This window comes from Amphiura filiformis, chromosome 6 (genome assembly GCF_039555335.1).
Source record: "Amphiura filiformis chromosome 6, Afil_fr2py, whole genome shotgun sequence".
Classification (NCBI taxonomy): domain Eukaryota; kingdom Metazoa; phylum Echinodermata; class Ophiuroidea; order Amphilepidida; family Amphiuridae; genus Amphiura; species Amphiura filiformis.
In genome coordinates this window covers 14,590,510-14,610,579 of record NC_092633.1, presented here as the reverse complement: position 1 = coordinate 14,610,579, position 20,070 = coordinate 14,590,510, and positions in this window count along the sequence as shown.

Genomic DNA, 20,070 nt, shown 5'->3' with positions numbered 1-20,070 from the left:
TTCATTGATAAATGAATGAGTCCAAATATAATTTGTAGATAAATTGTATAAGTCATAAACTATATACATTTCGATATCCAATGTTGCATTTGGAAGAGGAAGACTTTTAACTAAACATCCAAATTGATGAGTATAGGCTACCAATTATTTTGATACAGCATGTATCTTAATTTTGTTTGTATGGGAGAACCCCTAACAAAATATCCCAAAAATATCTTATCATTCGGATGCCCCGCCGTAGAAATAATTTATATAGAACTTGAAACGGTAAAACTGACATAATGGGTACCGTATTGTTAAAACTGTACCGTAAAAGGGAATAATCAAGCTTGAATATAAATTTTATTTTATTTCAATCTGTGGTTCGATCAACATTATATGCTTATCAAACAAAGAGATCAAAAATCGATATGGGGAGATTTAGCCAAACAATAATATTTTGACCTTATTTGGTCAATAATTAAAAAATTAAAAAGGGTCATGGAATGGACTGTTTATAGATTAAAAAAACAAAAAACAAACAAACAAACCCCACAAAATGGTCAAATTTTGGATTTCCCCTTTTTTATTTTGTGTTTCAAACTAATTGAAGCAAATTTTTTTTAAAATTTTCTTCATTATAACCCCTTTGTTTGCTGAAGTACATCTTTTGCTCAAAACCACCGAAATGAAATAAAATTTATATTAAAGCTTGATTATTCCACAGTTTTAAAATACCCCATAGGTTTTACCGTTTTTCTAAAATAATTCTCCACCCCAGTTGCTAATAATTATTTTGTTGGGACACCATGCATGTATAATGTTCTGAGACGAGCGAGGTTTATATTAAAGAGCTTGACCGATCCCCTATTATGTTTCATCCTACTCACAATATTGAAAGCTCTTAATCCATACTTAATCCTAAAACCTAATCCTAATCACTATCTCCGACTTGTGATATATCGGTGGTGCACGTTATTTCCCCGATCTAGAGCGGTAAGGCAACTAATGTGATTATATGGATGTTTAAATTCAAATGAAATATTTTTCTCCTTATATTAATTCAAACCCTGTATCAGTGTATAATTTGTATTTCATATTGCAAAGGTTCCTACGAGCACCATTATAATATTTTAATGCTAGGGATATTATTATATAGTTGTCACCCCTTGCAAAGAACCTTTGAAAAAACGTTATAAATATGAGTATTTTGTATCAAAAATCAACCGACGTTGAATGTATCGATTATTGTATCGACCTTAACTATTATATAAAATGTAGAACCATTAAGGTTTTTTTAGTGTAACAGAATTGTTAAATTTGCAATATTAAAAAAAAACCTAGTCCCACAACAGACTTTGATCAAATAAGTCTAATAAATTATAAAGATATTATTATTATTGTTGTGTGCATGTCATGTGTATAAGAAATTAATAGCGCGACTTTATGCCATCGCATGAAAAGAAAGATCTTGGTTTTCTTTCTTTAATATGGGTGGTTTAAAAGCCATTATCATGATCACTTGAAAAAAAAAGTCTATATAGGGCGGCTTAGAAAGTAGGCGTTCCAAATCGACGTATTTCCGAAGATATCATCAAAAAACTGTCGTGGTACTATACCACAGTTCGACAGGTTTTTGATGATTTCTTCGGATATCGATATCCCGGGATCGATATGGAACGCCTAATTTCAATATGTTAATGAGAAAAATATGAGGTATACCAAAATCTGTAGTCCCACTGTGTAGCCCATACTTGTAGGGCGTATTTTTGGGTGATCCAGAGCCGAGGTAAACAGACCATAATTCATGTAAATGTAAGACTATATCCATGTGCTCAACGTGAAATTTACACCTACTCATGTTACTCTCTTGTCATTTCCTGGGAAACGAGTAATAGCAATGTGTGGCTCCTGGATATTTTTATCTAGTTTTTAAAAATTAATTTAAAAAAAATTTGGCCCAAGAATTTTTTTGGTAGGATGTACGAAAAAGAAGTGGGCCAAAAACAGTTTTTTGGGGATTTTGGGCCAAAAATGAGCATTTTGGCCCAAATTTGACCTCACAGATGAACTTATCAAGTCTTTGCCATTCTAAATATGTATACTTTTATACACTTTAGACCAACAATTTAGCAGTTATGAGGCCCGACAGTTTCCAAAATATGGTTGGTTCTTAAAGTTGTCCTGCATGGAACCTTCAAAGAACGAATCAGGACCGAACACGGAAATGATTTAATTATTTGATGAGGGACGTCAAGGCGTCGGCCAAGTTGTAACATAACTATTCATTACTTGCACGGGTGTCACCTTTCACCCACTGAGACCCGGACCTAACAAAACTGCAATGGTAATGCACTTTCGGGCAAGCTCAAAATATGCGGGCAGTTAAGCTGAACCATAACCACACGTCCTATGTGAAAACGGGCAACTTGATCAAAACCTACACCTAGCCCTAAAGGCTCTTACATGTCTTAGGGCTACCCTAGGAAACGTGGTCATCCAACTTCATGCAAAATAGAATCACAGGAATCGCCTGTGTTTATGTTATTGTGTGCCATAAAATGTACATAAGGGCATTAACACTGCAAAAACAGCAGAGCAACACTTAATAAACACAGGGGTGTTAATTTATAAACACCAAAACACGTTTAGAAATATGAAGATGTTTATGTTTTTAACACAAGATCGTGTTTAAAATATGTATTTAAACACTATCTTGTGTTAAAAAATATAAACATCTTCATATTTCTAAACGTGTTTTGGTGTTTATAAATTAACATCCCTATACCTTCACTGTACAAACAAGTGTTTATGAAGTGTTAAAGTGTTTATTAAGTGTTGCTCTGCTGTTTTTGCAGTGAAGGCGGCGAAAAAACCATAGATATGGAAAAACCCTGTTTTACGGGCGGATGAACCTTTCAAGTAGAGTCGGTCGGTGGCTCTAAAAATGACCAAAATCTGTAAATAAATTCTCACATTTGTGCAATTTTTCTCTCGATTCGCACGCGTATTTTTCAGTACAGTCAAAATATAAATCTATACTCTTTGCCCAAAACAGCTAATTTTACATGCATACAACAATGTCCATCAAACTCAACACTTTTGGCCCAAAAATGGATGATTGTACATGTATTCAGCAAATAAAAATTACTTTAAAAAAAATCTCAAAAAACGGAAAAATCGGTCGGGCCCGTATAAAACAGGGTTGTTTTCGTCGCCTAATAAAAAATATCAACAGTATTTAACAACAACTTTGAACAACAGTCTTTGTAACGTGTAAATAACGAGATATATGTTTAAAAATATCAAACTTATTTTGATATTTTGCTATGTTTAGTATAATATGCCTATATTAGGTAACCCAGAATACAATATGACTTTCAACGACAATGATGAAGGAGCGTCAGTTTTTCTTCGGTTAATGGTATAAGCTGATGATGCTAACAGTGCCGCCAAGAGCTACTGCGGGATCGGGGTATGAACATGCACGTATCATATGGCCGTACGAGTCATAACTACCGCAATACTCTAGGAACAATTGTGGTAGTTATGACTCGTATGGCCAATGATACACACGGGCCAGTGTGTAGAGGGTTCAATAGAACAAATCGTTTCATTTTAGCATCTCCGGGGGAGCATCTACCGTATGCCATCGACCGAATAAAACTGTCAGAAATGTATATAACAGAGGTAATTATGACAATGATCATGATAATAAATCAATTCAAAAATTATTCAGATTTGTGTGATTTACTATTGTTCGATTTTTGTATACAGACGTGGTCATTTTTTTCTTTCCTTTTTTCTTTTTAAAAATATTGTTTGCTTTATTTACCGACTTCCCATTCTAGAAAATTCTATTAGGCCTACTTATTCCTCTTTTTTTTTTTTTTTTATATGCATGACATTGCCTCGGAAAACAAATGTAGTGCACTCAATTCAAGTTCAATATAGAAAGCCTCATAATATGCGCAAAAATTAAGTGAGTATAATTATACGTCCGTGTAAAGTGAGTACGTGTACTTTTATCCTGTCTTCAAATTCTAGATTTTGTTTTTTATTTAACCCTAACTCTATAAAATCTTAAAAAGCAAAACCACTGCGCATGCATGCATCCCACGTGATGCCATGACGCAATCACCCCCGGGAATCACCCTAAATCAATATACGCACGCTTTCGTTGGCCGGACCGTTATTTTTCGTACATCGTATTGTAAATTAAGATTTATCCGTTTTTCATAATTAGCAAAACTCACTGAAAAAATAAAAGATTTTTTGAAAAATCAACTGATTTTACCACATGCGATACAAATATGATGTACGAAAAATAATTTCGCGGTCGGTCCAGCGAAAGACGCATGGCTACCGGTCGGTGATCATTTGGTATTCGAGGGGTAGGCCTATATGGTTCGAATCCCCGGGGGCCAAGAAATTTCTTTGTTCATCTTCTGTCCGCTTTCGTTCCTTCTTTCCTTTTAGATAGCCAACTTTTAGCGTTAGGGTTAATTTCTTTCAATTTTGTCATTTCTGCAAACATAATGCTTGTATCAAAAAGGCAAAAATCAGATTTTTTCGCATTTTAGGGTGTTATGGTGGGCAAGTCCCTTAACAGACTACAAACGACTACAACATGTGTTAATGCCACAGTCTTACTGGCGTTAGCTTATACATAGCGGCTAATTTTCCGCAGCGGCTAAAATTTGTCCGCACGATCTTCAGCCGCAGAAGACATCAATAAGGTGCGCGGTGCGAACCCCTCCCCGAACAAAGCTCAAAGGATATAACTTGCGCGCAAAGAACAGAAGGTCGTAGCGGACAACCGAAAACGTGACGTCTGTCGCAACGGCAAATGCCGACAAAATTGTTGGAATAGACCTATGGTAAATCTCTTGACAAATTGACAATGGCGGCACCAGAATTATTTTTGGGAGGGGCATGTGGGAGTGGGCAAGGTGAACTTCAGGGGGAGGAGGGGGGCAAAATCAACTTTTGCGCAAATTGTGGAAATATTCGTTGTGTTTTTACTTGGGGCATGGGGCAAGAATATTAACGGGGAATTTCATCCATGCCACCCCTCCCCCACCCCACACACACCCACATGCACCCGTGTAGAACTGCTTGGTAATTTGTACAATATCGAATGAATCGATATGATGGCTCAATCAAAAATTGAACGACACCTATTACATTTAGTTTTCATGGTATGGGCTGTGCAATAATTAATGGTACGAGGATAGTCAAATTGGAGGGGAGGGGTGCAAGACCTTTTCTTTTTGGGGAAAGAATTTTTTTGACATACATTAAATTTATGGGGCACCTTTTTAATAAAACACTTTAAAAAGGCTTAGGAAAACAGTACGGTACCATTCATGCAAATTCCTGTTCGTTATACATGAACCATGTGTATAATATATATTGTTATTTCACTCCAGAAAATTGATTTCAATTCTATTCAAATTCAATTCTTTCTACATATGGAGTCTTGCTATTCAATTCCAATTCAATCCACCTTGCTTTAGAATTAATTCAATTCGATTCTAATTCAATTTTTCAATTTCAAAATCATTTCATTTCAATTCCAATCCAATGCAGTGAAATTAACAGCTAATCAGTTTCAATTCAATTCTGAGCATTCATTTCAATTCCAATTCCAATACAGTTGCAGTTTGTGTTAATTGACCAAAGGCACACTGCAAAAACTGTGTCTAGAGATTGAACACTTTTATGACAAGGCATCAAATTACTAAACATGTTTAGCATTTAGACATGTTTACAAATTGAGGACAAGATGGTGTCTAGAATGGTGTTAAATAGACACTGTTTTTGCGGTGCATGTTTTAAATTTTACTACCAATTTTATAACACTTGAGTCAGCAACACAAAAGTCAAAATCAAGTAGGCCTACACTTTTTGTCACAAAAGCATTTCAACAGAAGATACTTTATTGTTATGTTAACTCACTTTTCACATTCAAACAATGCGAGCGATCCTTGACCTCTGGGTCCTATTTTATGAAACTTTGGAACTTCTTAGTTCTTAGGTGACTGACTTCCTAATATTTGTCTTAACTTCTTGTTCACCATGCACATTATTTCCAAAACTTAAGGTGTGTGGTACGATCGATAATGGGACCCTGTCCCCACACTGACCTCAAAGATGTTCTGAAAAAGTGTGAAGAAAGCTCTCAAAGATATGAGCATTATCTTTAATGGTTTTCTCACAATTTGTTCAAATGTACAATGACTTTTGAGCATAAAAATTAGGAGCTTAAGAAATGATAGGGGGTTTATGATTAGTGCCAAAAGTTTGAGATCTTTGGCAAGTGGGGGGGGGGGGATCTCATACTCATTTATCGATTACATCAAGCAATTACAAACAATGGAAATGCTAAGAATCAATTTGCATCATATTAGAAGATATTAGTGTCTTTATGGACATAGAACCTATCATTTTTCTACATGACAAGAAAAAGACAGTAGATATTTATCTAAAGAAAGATTAAGAAGAACCAAAAAAAAAAGTCACAAAGTTTATATACCTGTGTATGAGAAATGTGTGTCTCTTGTGTGAATAGACCTGGAAGTGTATCAGTATTCAGAACGGGGGAAGGGTAGTTTTTACAGGTGGAATGATCTGGAATCACATACATCTGCTTGTGAATTGAAATGCTGAATTGAAATCAAAGCTGAATTTCATTTCAATTCCACTTCATTCTTCATCACTCAATATGATTTCAATTCCAATCTAATTCAATTCTTCATTGCTCACATTGATTACAATTCCAATCCAATTCAATTCATGCCCAAGCCCACTCATTTCGATTCCAATTCGATTCCAATGCATTGAAATGAAAATCGCCCAATATTCATTTCAATTCAATTCGATTTCAATGCATTGAATTAACATTACAGTATACAGTCACCATTTAATAAAAGGCACTAAATTTAATGCACACGTGACTCATGGGCGCCGCCATACCAAGACCACCAACTGATCAGTAGATGTGCTACAATGGTCAGACAAATATCGTCAAAATTGCTGAAAATGTATAAGGCAACTAAAATTACACATTGGGGGATTCTACTTTTTAGTATGTTTTCAAGAACTAAATTTGGGAAGTTTTCACTGACGGAAAAAAAAGTTATCGACGGAAACTCTTTTATTTACTACAAAGTTACAAAAAAAATTTCAAATTTGCTAGAAAATTTGGACATGCATCCCGCCTTACCAATTGAAATACACAGGAAGGCTGCACCCGCTGTGCCAAAGGTCACTTTCCATGCAGACATCATGTCTAGAAGCTGATAGGCCTATGTCAGCGCCCATCTGGTCACGTGGGCATTAAATTAAGTGCCTTTATTTAAACTATTAGTGCCCCCCAAAACTCACTTTTTACAGATTTTGAGGCCAATTCTTGACTGTTTTCAACCAAATTAATAACAGGACATTCCCGTATAATCCTCGATCTCCCGTATGAATTTGGCGACATTTGGATCCAAACTGACGGAGCCTTTTAACTTTCATACATGCATAGTCACATAGTCACAACATTCCCCGGACTGCTATACGCTCGCATATTTTTTATCTCGACCATTATTTTAAGGTTTGCATAATAATTGGGCTTCCAAAAATTTGGCATGAAGGGAGGGGAAGCATATTTTGGTACGCCGTTTGCATCAGTGATAAGAGAACACCGAACCTTTTATTAGAAACCTGAATAACTTTCCAGCTTTTAGGAAAATTATAGGTTGATTTTCAAAAAGTTTCCGGTTGTAAATAGACTCTATGAGAAAAATATTTACAAAATCTTAGGCATTTTGTACCGCACGGAAATAATGAATAATATTTAGTATTCTCTCAATAAACATGATAAAGCAATGAAATGTGCGAAACTTATAAATACTACGCTCTATAGAAAACGAATTTTTTATATATAGCTTTATAAATTTGGGCATTTACATATGCTTGGAATCTAATTAAATCTTTGGGTTTTCCTACTTGTACAAATATGCTATATTTGTACTTGAATGCTTAATACAAAACCATATGGATGAATGCATCACAAAGACATACGTATTAGGCCCCTACTTTGTAGCGCTCGCTGACTTGCTGACTTTGGTCCTCGGACAATTATTATTTTAAACTTCAAGAAAATACACACATGGTTTTTTTTCCGCGTTGCTCTGTCAAGAGTTAAGTGTCTTATATATTTGTTTATTTATTATTTGTTGTTTGTCCTATAGGAGACCATTTTATGGTTCAGCAAAAATATATACGACTTCCGTGTGAAGAGAGTGAAGTCCAGTGGTGCAGCGTGAGTTATCATAATGCCGGGGGAGGGGGAGGAGCACCGGCTATTGGGGAACCGGTCTTAATTGGGGGAACAAATACAGGATTAAAAAAAAAACAATCCCCTATGACGATACGCAGCAAGCATTTATTTAGACATTCAGAATCTGGTTAGCAAATGTTCTCAGTACAGATCCAAATAAGTAAAATTAGGTAGGCTATATACTCACTAGAAATATTTCGATTCCTATCAGGAATCTTGTTCACTCTGGTTTGGTGAGTGGTTGTGTAGCTTGGTGTTTCTAGTTGTTATCGGCAATCTTTGTGACTGGTCTTGATGACGTCACATGGGTTGCTTGCCGATTGATGATCTGAACGTAGATTCGATCAAGTCTGTACGCCCCTCGTCCTTGTTCATGTGGTGTTGCCTCTGCTTCTAATCCAGATGGCCTCTTTGAGCCAACGGGTTGTTTTCTTAGCCTCTTGGTCGATGCCTCCTCCCACCCAATCACGTGATTATTAATTGCTGTGTGTTCATCTATGGCCGATTTGTATGTTTCTGTGGTTGACGCTTTCCTCTGTGCTCGAAAGTTTTCTCACTAGCTTTATCTGCTTCTGACTTATGTTCTTTTAGCCTCGTAGACAAAAGGCGGCCTGTTTCCCCTATGTAATGTATGTTTTGGGCAGCTCTTACACGGAATTTCATAAACCGCCTCGGTTGTCTGGAGCGGGTCTCGCTTGTCCTTTGGGTGTACAAAAGCCTTGCGAGCTCTTGCGGATGGAGGAATGTGGTTTCAATGATGTTGCGAAACCATGTTTTTGGGAAATTCTTGATACCCGTTCAGATAGGCTCTCTACATATGGAAGTACAACAAGACCTTTGCTTTTGTCTTTACTGTCGCTAGGTTTGGGTTTCTTTGGCTTTGGGAGATCTTTTTCCTCGACAAATTTCTTGATTGACCACTGAGGGTAGCCACATTGACTAAGTGCCTGCTCTATAATGGCTCTTTTCTTTCTGGCGATCAGTTTATTCAGAAACAATTGAATCTTTCCTATCAATGAGGGTCCTCACGACACCTAATTTATGGTGTAACGGATAGTGCGATTGGAATTGCAAGTACTGTCCGTGTGCGTTGGTTTTCTATAAATGCACAATTTGAGGGACCCGTCATGTTCTTGGTAATTAAAGTGTCTAAGAAAGGGATACTATTGTCCGATTCTTCTTCATACGTAAATTTGATGTTATTTGTAGGATCAACTTGGTTCAAATGTGTAGTCAGATTCTCCGCTTCTTCTTTGAATTCTTGGTCACTTCTAAGACATCGTCTACATATCTCTTCCAGACTCTGGGTTTGCAGTTGTCGGGAGCTGTGGCTATGGCTTCATTCTCGAACCATTCCATGAATAGGTTGACCGCTATGGGACTTAGGGGGCTGCCCATTGCCATACCTTTCTTTTGCTGGAAGATCTTGCCTTTTGATGTGAAGTAAGTGGTAGTAAGAATGAATTCAATTAACTCCATCAAGTCGTCGACGCTGAGGAGAGTCCTTTTTTTCAACTCATGATCTTTTCGCGAATAATCTTCAGCGTGAGATCCACAGGAGTCTTTGTGAACAGGGATACCACGCCATGTGAGATCAGGTATTCGTCGTCACCGATGATGATCCCTTTCAAGTCCTCAGCAAGTTGTTTAGAATTAAGGACATGATGGACTGTGTTACCGACAAGAGGACTAATTATATCTGCCAGAGATCTCGAAACATTATACCCGATTGAGCCTGTGTAGTCGATAATAGTCTTTCTTATATATCTTAGGACTGCGGTATATGCGCGGGACAATCTCAGAATCAGAATCTGCTCTTTTCAATGATGTTTTTATTTACAGCGGATTCCTTCTAGATTTTGTACAAAAGCGCCACAAACATGAGATTATTTCATTTTGAATCACCCTGTACATGCGATGAGCTGCAGTGCGTTAATTACAGTCAAATTTAAGCTTTTATAATAATAAACCCGGAGATCTCCGGTTTTATCCCGAGTTCACCGATCGAGAGTTGGCTGACACATCTCGTGCATGCGTATCATTGAATTAGCTATTCGTCTTACGTCTTATTTATACCTCCCAGCTGCACTCAACACATTGACCACAGACGACATTGACGATAATTATATGCGCTGGAATTAAATAGCAATTATCTTTGTTTTACCTCATTTGTTGGCTCGAAATTAAAAGGGGACACAATGTGATCAGTGAAAACTCTCCAGGGATATTAAAATTTTGAATAGGCTAAAAACATACAAAATTATCATAATGAGTTGTGCGGAGTTATATGCGATCGTTTGACCGATCTTGAGAATGCCTGCCATGCGTATCCATATTGTTTTATAAAAAAATTAAAAAAAACACAAAAAACACAGGGACTTTGCTGCTTCAAGAGCGCACACCCTAGACATTCCACAATGTTCCACAATGATAACCATCGCAACCAGGATCAGCTCCCCGAGTTTCGTACGGGTTACAACGAGCAGTAAGTTCCTTATCCAGGGGAATTTTTCCACGAGAGCATATTATAGGCACCGCCAGGGTTCGACCCGCAACCTCTCGCACCATAGTCGAACGCCTTAATGATTGAGCTAACTTGACTGCTTATACAAGCAGTATGGTATGCAGGGACAGGCGATTTGCGCGGAAAAAAATAGCAAATTGCGCGGAAAAAAATAGCAAATTGCGCGGAAATGCGCGGAAAAAATCAGCTAATTGCGCGGAGATTGCGCGGAACTTTTATACATAAAACATACATATAAAACACAGGAAGAAAAAAAAACATATCAAAATATGAAATTATATACCGTGTCATGCAGTGTGTTATGTATGTTTAACATTATGATATCTAAATCACAAAATTTGTGGCAATTTTTGACCAAATTAGGCATTTTGGCGGCCATTTTGAAAAGCGCCCTCTATCTGGAGTTTTTCAAACCATTTGACCATTTCATATGTTTTACATGCTTCAAAGTAAAAAATATAAAAAAATAAAAGAAAAAAACACTTTCAAATCATATTTCCCGTCATTTGGTCACGGAATCATTATTTTCACCCCTACTAATATACGTACATCCCACAGAATTAGAGAAGTACCCCCATACGCGGAAGTAAGCAACACTGGTACGAGACAAATTAGTAAATGGTTACATTCATGTTTTTGTTAATCTATCGTTACATGACGCGTACTCTTCAAACAAGGCTGATATTTCAATACAGACAAACAAAACATCATTTTTGTTCACATTTCATAGTGAATTGCACGGAAAAACATGAATTTCGCGGAGAAAATGAAATTGCGCGGAGAAAGGAAAATTTCGCGGCGCGTCGCGCGATTTCGCGGCGCGAAAATCGCCTGTCCCTGGGTATGGGCTAGTATGTTGAGACCGTGGCCCTCAAAAAAGACCCCCAAAATGGCCCACATGATTGTACATTTAATTTGATTCTACAAACACTTTCAAACATGTCAAATTATTCCTATGGCCCCACGGATACCATAAGTTTGTGCGGGTACGAAGTTATAGTTAAGACGTTATGGGACACAAGAGGACTAAGGTCGATTTGCTTGTTGAACATGGGTCAAAAGTCAAAGTTGCTTGAGGCAAATTGTTTGTCTAGCTTCGAGGTTTCAGAAGAAGAATAGTTTGCACTATCTACGATGTCTATTAGTATGTTACACAATAAAGAGTTAAAAGATATGTATGATTCAATAGGATTCAATGGCCTTTGTATTTACTTATCATCTGTCTTTTGGACTTCACATTTCAGATAGTAAAAACTATTTTTCCTGGATCACTTGGATAGAACTTCAACTTGAAGAACAGATTGCCTCCATTTTAAGAAAATCGGAGCAACTTTAATTTTCAACCATGTACAACAATCATACACTAGTGAGGAAACTAAGTAAAGTTTTACGATGTTACTGCATAACATTGTTGCCATGATCTATTTAACTTTTTTCTAACAAGCGATATTGTAATTGTATAAATTTTGTTGTTAAAGTCTGTACTTCAAGGACTGTTTAAATGTCAAAAATATCAATTTTTAATAATTTGCCATAAAATTTGTATTATACCGCTAATTAAAAAAAATCAAAAATATTTGATATCAGAAGGACATTCCTCGTATTCAGAATGCAGATTGATGTGTCTGATCTGATATTTATTATTTCCAAATATCAGTCTTAACATGCTTAAGGCTCGTGCTTCTTCTTTTCAACTATTATGCATTGTGGCATGGCATGATATTGTATGACGTTTTTACACGGGATTGATTTTGTGCATGACTGTGTACATTTTCGCTTTGATTTTGTAAGCCAAGTGGATCTTGGTCATGTTGGTGTAGCGTATTCAGAGTGTGTATTATTGTTTAAAAGAGAATACAATAGGTCATTGTTGTACTGACAAGCCCAACATATTTTCACGTATTTATCATCAGCTCATTGCATTGTGATTTTGGTAAGGGACTTTTGTGGATTTCTGAAGACATTTGGCTGACAAATCCCACTTCTGGAGTAAATTATTTCTAATAGGCCCTTGGTTTTAATTATACTTAAATATTACCATTTTCTTCACGCAGTCTCGCAGTTATTGTTTTTTGCATCGTGTGCACAATACTGTTCGAGAGATTTAAATAGCGAAATGTTTTTCATTCATTCATTCATTTATTCATTCAATCATCCATTCATTCATTTCTTTCTTTCTTTCTTTCATTATTTATTTTATTTATTTATTTATTTATTTATTTATTTATTTATTTATTTATTTATTTATTTATTTATTTATTTATTTATTTATTTATTTATTTATTTATTTATTTTATTATTTATTTTATTATTTATTTATTTATTCATCAAATGGCTTTATATTATTTGGTTGAAATCAGTAAAGGGGTTTCTTCAAACATGGTAAAAATGTGCTTGATTGCTTGAAGAAAATGGAGCAGTTACCGCACCATAGCAGAACCATGGGACTTTGGCAGTATGTGGTATACCACTGTCAACCGGGAGTTCATACCTTCTTGGGACATATGAAAAGGACTAAAAATAGGATTATTAACATGATTCTTATGAGGAGTGTCATCCGCGATGAGGAAATTATTTTTTTTTAATATATTCTTTACTTTTTTATCTTTCATTTGACACCACTCGGGAGTCATACCTTCTTGGCATTTCAAGATCTGAAAAGAACTCACAATAATTATGGATATTGACCTAGGTCTTTTGAGGAGTGTCACTTTCGGTGGGGGAATTATTTTTTATTATATTCTTTACTTTTTTGTCTTTCATTTGACACCACTCACGGGTCATACCTTCTTATGAATTCGAGATATGAAAGGACCAGAATAGGAATATTGACCCAAGTCTTATGAGGAGTGTCACCCCGGTGCATGGTAAAATTAATTTTATTATATTCTTTACTTTTTTCTCTTTCATTTGACACCACTCGGGGTCATACCTTCATTTCAGAACAAAAGGTTAGTCAGTCTGTAAGTAAATAAGCTAGTAAGTAGGCCTAAGTAAGATACACTAATATACTAATATAGGCTGATACCAATTCATGGTTCAGCATAAAAGAGATCTGTGTGCACGCTTCAATTTTAGAGAGCATAGGCCTACTTTGGCCACGGCAACTTTAATATCAGATATAACGGGGGTCCATGGCTTAGAAATGGGTGGGGAGAGGAGAAAGAGAACTAGAGGAGGGACAGATATTTTTGCCTCAAGTTCATGATCAGATAAGACCCCGAAAATGACACCGTTATCAACGGACCTATGATTGAAAATCCAATTCATTTCGTGTACATAAGTAATTCGGTCGAGTCATTATGGTCCGAAAACCCAATAACTAAGTTGTAAACCCAAATCCTTACAATAACCTAACGTCATCCTACCCCGAACTTATGATAACCTAAGCCCTAACCCTAACCTTAAACACAACCCTGACTCTAAACCTAACTTTGACCCTAACCCTATAGACTTACGCTACCCCGAACACTAACCCTTACCTTATTAACCATAAATCCTTAACTAAAATACTCTAAATAATTACTCCTTTCGGACTAATGCGTTGTTCCCAATATAGGCCTACGGTAGAAAAATAGTAGTGTCAGTACTAATGGTGCACCAAATGACGTCATTTTCAACTTCTCAGGGGCACATCACCCTCAGACACCACCTGCGCTTATTTTAAAATACTGTATGTTAATTAAAAAAGTTATGTCCACTTATGGGATCCAAAATGAGCGTTTATTGCGTTTCGACAGTATTTTTTGTGGGACATGAGAGCACCTCAGACCTATCGAATTGCATTTTGAATACGAAGCATTTCTTTCTGATATCAAATAATTTTTATTTTTTGTTATTCACAATATAATATAAATTTTATGACAAATTATAAAAATTTGATATTTTTCAAATTTTTGATATATAACAGTCCTCGAAGTAAATTATATAAATCTAATGACATATTCTTAAAGTGTATGTAGCAGGGAGGAAAAGCCGACGGTCAATTGAAAATTTTGACCTTTCGTATTGAAGATATGGATTTTTTCCCCAAAAGACCTAATTTTTTTGGTGTTTTGGGAAAAAATCCATATCTTCAATACGAAAGGTCAAAATTTTCAATTGATCGTCGGCTTTTCATCCCACCTACATACACTTTAAATATAAATCATCAGATTTATAAAGTTTACTTCAAGTACTGTTAAATATCAAAATATCAATTTTAATGATTTGCCATAAAATGTGTATTAAATTGCGAATTTCAAAATTCAAAATTATTTGATATCAGAATGACATTCTTCGTATTCAGAATGCTATTCGATAATGTCTGATGTGCTCTAATGTCCCACAATAAATACTGTCCAAACGTTCATACCCCAGCCCTTAATCTCAAGAGGAATTTATTTTCTCTTTAAAGGAGAGTGGTCCGATCAACAACACCCAGTGGCGGCGTCAGGGAACATGGGGAAAATGCCCCCATTTAGAACTCTTGTTGATTCACCCCTGAAATTTACTTCCCCAATGCCCCCCGAAAAATTCCTGGCGCTGCCACTGACAATATAATGCATATACCATAAGCCCAGCAAACACACAATGTTTTAAACAGGTTATTTGGGGGTTTTGTTTTTGGTTAAAACATTTTAATAACACGGATTTTCAAAATGTTATTGCAAATTCTTTTTTTTTTTTTTTTTTTGGGCCAAATATTTTGCCAACACTTAAATAACATTTACATGTTAGAATAGTTGCAGTAAAATAATGTTTTTGAATGTTTCATACCCTTTATATTTTACGTTTTCTGGCAACCTTATCTAACCTTTTTTGGATATTGACCAAAACGTTTTGTGTTTGATGGGACTCATCCACATGACTATTTCCTATAATTTTTTAACAATGGACATGTTATTTGGGGGTTTTGTTTTTGGTTAAAACATTTTAATAACACGGATTTTCAAAATGTTATTGCAAATTCTTTTTTTTTTTTTTTGGGCCAAATATTTTGCCAACACTTAAATAACATTTACATGTTAGAATAGTTGCAGTAAAATAATGTTTTTGAATGTTTCATACCCTTTATATTTTACGTTTTCTGGCAACCTTATCTAACCTTTTTTGGATATTGACCAAAACGTTTTGTGTTTGATGGGACTCATCCACATGACTATTTCCTATAATTTTTTAACAATGGACATGATGGAAATTGCGGCATGCGTGGAAAGCCACATTTATTGACAAATGCCTCTAATATAAAGTGGGTTAACTATACAGGTGCTCACAGGTGCCGCGATCAAATTAACAGTACAGGTGCTCACAGGTGCCGCAATCAAATTATGTCAGGCTGAGTATTAATGATGAATGGTTATCTATTTGAAAACAATAGGATTTATGGATAGGTACTACGGTCATCTATAACTGTTTCAAACAATGGCCATGACACTAATTAACTGCTTTATTTGATTGTTATCAAGTTAAAATTTCAGTTGAAGGGTGTGATGCATATAAATGTCAAGCAAATATAAGTGAACAATATGAATGGGAGATATCCCCTTTTTGTAACGAGCCTCCTTTACCTGTCTCGTAATGTCTGACTATCTAGTGTCATTTTTCTTTTCTTCTGTTTTTTCCTTCATTCCTTATCAGGTTTATGGAAGTCAATGAATTACTAAATATAGGCATACTACCGCTACCATGGTGATAAATGTTATGTACAAGTCATTTTAATTAATTTTATTTGAAAGTTTGAACAGTAAAACCCGCTGGCACCAAACTATTTACTTGATTCATGAAAGATCAACTTTTATGGTCAGATGTGCAATCGTTTTAGGATTTCACCATTGTGATCTGCAACGTATTATTATGGGAAACCTTAATGTATTTGTTACGAATACGGCTTCTTGCTGCAGGATTATACTGGACCTGCAGGACGTTGCCGTTTAAATCTGGCTGCAAAATCAATACAGATTTTGTGAAATTCATGCCAAAACCCCATTTCTAAAGTAAAATATTTTATTTTTACGATAGATTGAACATTAAACGTGACTAAGTTTAGAAGCAAATCTGTACGTTTTTGTATAGAAGTCTGGCCAGGCAATGATATTACACTGGTCCTATTATGTGCATTAATTAGAACTTTATAAAATTATATACATAACATGGTGTCTCTATGCGTGTTTTGCGACAAGTTTAAATAAGTCCAACAATTACTGTTTGTTTCATGTCCAAGTTTCAGTTTTTGAAATTTGTCTAAAACTATAGGTTTCACTTATGAAATGATGATCGAGATAAGATTTCAACAAAAGGTATCTATGAGCGACAAGTGGATTTTAATTACACTGATACGATTGGCCGGAAGCATTAAGGGTGTCCCATGGCACTGAACTTTTTTTTATATGAAATATAATGTATACTTAGTGTGATACATGAATGTTTTAGGATAGACTAGGTATTGTTGGTCGAACTAGCCAAAAAATCGATTTTCATTATCTAGATTAATATATTATTGAAAAATAACATTTACATGCTTTGCAAAAGTTCATTCTACTTTGAAAACTTTCCTTCATTAATTGTTGTTAATGAGTTATGTACGTTTTACAAAAGTGTTGTTGTTTCAGCCCTCTTTACAACATAACTCAAGAACCACAGGACCTACAAAAGTATGTATGTGCTATTTGAATTCTTCTACACACTCGCTATGAAATGATCAATGCAATTTTTGCCAAAGCTCACTACCATTCGCAAGATGTTGTGAACTACCAATCGCAACAGTTTAAAATAGTTCCTAACCTTAATCCACGATCTCTATTGGTGCTTTGCACCAAGATATATTTTGTATTAATAGGAAATAATTCCACAGTTATCGTGTAATTGATATTGTCACATAAGGCCGAGAAAAAAAAAACAAGTTTAGCGTTCCCGCCCTCCTCCTTTTTTTGGATTTTTGAAATTTCTTTTTATTTTGTAAATTTTTATTTATAACTTCTTCTCAAAGATGTTTGAGAAGTTGAAATTTTGTACACAGCCTTGCAAATGTATAAGACACATTTCAGAAGAGTTTTGTGATCACAGGAGGGGCCTACCTTCCAAAACAACAAAATAAAAGTGCCTCCTTCTCATTTTCGGATATCATTCATAACGCCGAATACACAAAATAAGGCGTTAAATATGGGTATTTTGAGCAGTTTCTTTTTTTAAAAAAAGCCCCTCCTCCTTCTCTTTTTTTTCTCAAAACACAAGGACGCTAAACATGTTTTTATTTACACTTGGCCTTAACAATGGAATACCAAGAGCAGCATCGGTTTTAATTGGGTCCAACGGGTGAGGGTAAATTTGGCGGGACAATGAGGGAAATTCCCGCTTGCGTGTGTAATTAGCAGTGTTCAGGTTATCAATAAAACAACTCAAAATTATCATTATCATAATTTTACATCATTTAAGTCAACTATGTACCATGTAATCATGATTAATATTATCGGATAGCATTGACAAAACTGATATGGTGTGATCATTTACCATTTCAACTGAGCCTAATTACTTTTCGTTTCAAAGCAGTTTTCGATATAGCATTTATATATTGTCATGTAAAACATGTCAAAACACTTAAAATAATGTTCCCGGAGTCCATGAAGATTTATAAACAATATGCAAATTACACTTAGATTGCATAGTTTTGGTTATTATTATATTGTTGTTATTGTTGTTACCATTATTATTATTACTAGTAGGGCCTAGTAGTAGTATTAGTGTTATTTTTTATTATTATTATTATTATTATTATTATTAGTGTTATTATTATTATTATTATTATTATTATTATTATTATTAGTAGTAGTAGTAGTAGTAGTAGTAGTAGTAGTAGTAGTAGTATTATTATTATTATTATTATTATTATTATTATTATTATTATTATTATTATTATTATTATTATTATTATTATTATTATTAGTGTTATTATTATTAACTATAACATATAGTAGGCCTATTACATCTGGATAAACAGGTATAATGCAATTATACAAAGCTAAATCACAAATTGTTCTCATCTCACCGCACAGCTCCGACAGACCCCTGATTTTTACCACAACAGAGCATTGTGAAAGATCCTTGATTTTGATAAAAGAACCCCAAAAATTTTCAATGCGATTTTCAACCAGAAAGCAAAGAAATATCCTTGATTTTTGCATTTTGCAACTCCGAAAGACCCCCTTTTACCGACATACGTCAGTTCCTAAAGATCCACCATTTCCAGTTCCTTATACGCACCAAAAACCTTCCAAAATAATTCGGGATTGCCACCCCCCACCCCCCATTATTTGTTTCGTATATTTTATTTTATTTCACCACTTTTTTTTTTTGCCCTGTGCATTTATTTATCAAACATGATCTGAGTTATACAAAGTTATATGAGCCACAACAAATATACAAAACATGTGAATAGCAATGATATTATACTTATGAAAGTAACAGTTATTACCCAGGCCCGTCAAAAAGTCCCATTTTGACCCCAAATGTCCCACTTGCGAGCGTGGCGAGCGAAAAAAATAGATATAAGAGGTTTTTAATGCCTTTTTGGTATAAAAAAAAAGTCCACTTTTTCAAAATCCACCCCTAGTCCAAAAAGGTCCAAATTTTGAAAAACAAAACAAAACAATACTTTGTCAATCAGCCCCCCCCCCCTCCAATAAATCCTGGTTATTGGCCTGACTTTTACGTCACGTGACCTATCTTTATAGTTTGAGATTTTTAGTCTTTTCATTACTCTTTTGAAGATTCCTGTTGTTTTCATTTCCCGCGTAGTGTTCTTATGATCACCACTTCTATGCAACGTTCCCTCTTGATCTTCACAGTTTTCTGGATATTATTACACAAACCAGAACCTTATTCTGTGTCTGCTTGTGCACTTCTGCTATTTTAAGCTCTTGTAACCGGGTCTTTATGGGCTGTGCAATAATTAGGAGCTTTACATGAAATAACAAACACCTGTGATGTATATGTAATAATGCAGGGGGGGGGCGAAGATTTTTTTGGCAGGCCGACGGGGATGGGGGATGGGGGGGGGGGGCAAGCATTTTGGCAGGGCGGGGGGGGGAGTTACCACAAAACTGAACATACTTCCGCCCTGTAATACATATATGAGAGGAACATTAACATCTACTGTCTGTTCAATTAGCTTAGATTCTTACATTTTTAAGATATTTGAAAAAATAGAAAATTGTGGTCAAAGTCATCAAAGAAAAGTGTTAGCACAGCCTTAGACCTA